The 2,687-nt window shown below is 54.6% G+C and overlaps 1 pseudogene; it reads right to left on the minus strand.

Annotated features, from left to right (window-relative positions):
- Positions 1-1,724: 1,724 nt before the first annotated feature.
- LOC123137289 (putative germin-like protein 2-2) lies at positions 1,725-2,487 on the minus strand (annotated as a pseudogene).
- Positions 2,488-2,687: the final 200 nt, after the last annotated feature.

Raw genomic sequence — 2,687 nt, forward strand, 5'->3', positions numbered from 1 at the left:
GCGCTAATCATATCAACAACGTGCACACCGCAGCTAGATGAAATAGATCGAAATTGAGGTTCTGCTTGCTCGTCCTCCATCCTGCTGCTCCGCCACAACTTTCCCCAACTCCGGTTGCACTGCCGCCCTCCAGTGCCCCTACCGCCGACTCCTATCGGCCCCCTCTCGCAGCGCACATTGCTGGCCCCTGCCCCAAACCATACCCATTGGTGATGTGCCGTTCTCCCGTCACACTCCGCAGCACCCTTAGGGGGCGGCAGCTTGGCACCTCGCATCATTCGTTTGCCTGCTATGGTTCAGCAACACAAGATGGGAAGATGAACAGCATTACAGCCAAGGTTAGCCTCTAGCAAGAAGCTCCACCCTTCATGGTTCAGGGTGGACGCACCGCGATCGGCCTTTTGCACCGCTCCTCGTGGCATTCCGAGAAGGACCGGAAACGCTCGGTCGGTCCAGCCCGCTAGCAAAATTGGCCGGTCCGGGTCCAGGAAATTAGGCCCGCTCAGCACTCGGCCGGTCCGGTCTTTGACCTGGGGACCGCTCGGCGGACCGAGAAAGCGCATTCACCGCCGCCGCCGTGCTTCGTCGTCGTGGCCACCGGCGTCCCCTGAGTGAACCATCATGTCCAGGAGCTTCCCCTCACCTTCCTTCCTCTCCTCCCTGTGCCCCATAGCCTGTTTTTTCCGCTCGCCGTCGCTGCCGTGCGTGCACTGAAGCCGTTCGCGAGTTCTCGACCATGCCAGTTCACCGTCCATGGTGTTCGAGCGCCGGAACAACTTCTGTGTTTGTCTCCCTCCCCTCCGGTCGTGTCTCCGGCGATCACCATCCACTCGCGATTCCATTTTTGCGCCGAGATCGCCAGCAGCCTCATGCAGCTCGGCGACCCCGACGTGTTGCGCCGCCTCGCGGGCAGCTCGGGCAGTCGCCGGAGGGGATGCAGAGCATGTGAACCACCTTCTACACGAGCGGGCTCGGCGTCGGGAACTTCCTCAACAGCTCTGCTCGTGACGTTCGTCGACCGGCCACCAGGGCGAGCGCCGGCAAGAGCTGGATCAGGTGACAACCTGAACGACTCGCCACCCGTCGACTTACTACTACGTGTTCCTGCTGCTGCTCTCCGTGAGGAACATGGCGGCTCTTTTGTGTGTAACTAAGACCAGAACTGCAGCTAAATAGGGCAGCTAAACAGAAGCTGGAAGGACAAGTTGGCTCCGGTCCCAACGAGCCGAAAGCTTGACCGAGCTGGCATCACTTCGCGTCCGGTCCTGAAAATACAGGACCGCAGGCAAGCTCGGTCCGGTCCGGTCCGGGACCGCCGGCGGCCGGTCCAAACTTGTCCAGGCTGACCTCATGGTGCACTTGGATTTGTGAGGTCCCACAACTACATGTGGCAGTGTAAAGTACACGAATCAGCGGCAGTAGATATTTACTAGTAGTGATCTAAGCGGCCTTATATTAGTTTACATAAGAAGTACCAAACCAAACAAAGGAAAATAATGACAAATTTAACAAATAATTTACCTTTGCAATAAACGATAGAGGTGTGTTACCACAACACATCAATGATACATGGGTAAAAAGACATACACATGAGGATTAAATAACCTCAACTTAAAATACTATAAAGAAAATGCAATGCAATCCGAATGAAGGTAAAGGACAAAATAGTACTTCAACAAAACAATTAAACAAACAAACAAACAAACACCGCAACACAAGACTTTTTAGAACTGTGCTTGAATCCAATCTACAGTGTTCTTCTCCACCTGGAATGCGCTTGGTGATAACATCATCTGAGATGGCAGGCTCCGATCCAAACACCACGTTGGCTACCGTGATCACTCCGGGGTTCTGGCTGCTCAGCGCCGCGATGGCCACCGCATGAGTATTCCCATTATTGAACTGGTAATGGACGAGCCCTTGGGAACACAAACACGTCTCCCTTGGCGAGAACCTTGGTGAAGTGCCTATTTCAGGGTTCGAGGTGACGAAGCCGACGTGGAGACAACCCTCTAGCACGGTTCAAGATCTCGGTGGAGCGCGGGTGGGCTGTGAGGAGGGTTGAGGCCGTTCTGGCGCATAGTCAATGCGGACGACAGAGATGCCCATGGTGTTAAGGCCGCCAATCTGCGCGACGTTGACGGCGGGTCACCGCGGAGCCCTGCTTGTTCGCCGTGTTGCCGGACAGATGGATGCCAGAAAAGAAGAAGTCCTCGGCGACGACTTCGTTCGCAGCTTTGCAAGGCAGCCCATTGACACGCACTGCGGTTGATGGATGCATTCATCGAAGATGTGAGAGACGAGTGATCGGTTAACTACAATTCCATGAGAGTACATCAGTCAGTGTGCATTGACATTACCTTGAGACGTCTTGTCAGCGACGCAGAAGTCCTGGAGAAGGCTGGGGTCGGAGGCGGCGACGCCATGCTGTGAGCATGCAAAGGCCAAGAGAGCACCTGCAAGGAGCAGCACACGAATGGCCACCATGTCTCTTGTTTTCACCTTCACTGAAACAATTACCAAGCAGTGTTTGATACTGGCAGGAACGTGCCCTCTGTCAAGCTTGGGAAATGGTTGCTGTGCTGCTTGAACTGTGATCTCTAAACAACAATGGAGGTTAGTATTTATAGGGAGATCCTGACATAGTGCCATGTACACTAGTGTAAACCGGGCAATAGCACCGATTC

Source organism: Triticum aestivum, chromosome 6B, assembly GCF_018294505.1.
Source record: "Triticum aestivum cultivar Chinese Spring chromosome 6B, IWGSC CS RefSeq v2.1, whole genome shotgun sequence".
NCBI classification, from domain to species: domain Eukaryota; kingdom Viridiplantae; phylum Streptophyta; class Magnoliopsida; order Poales; family Poaceae; genus Triticum; species Triticum aestivum.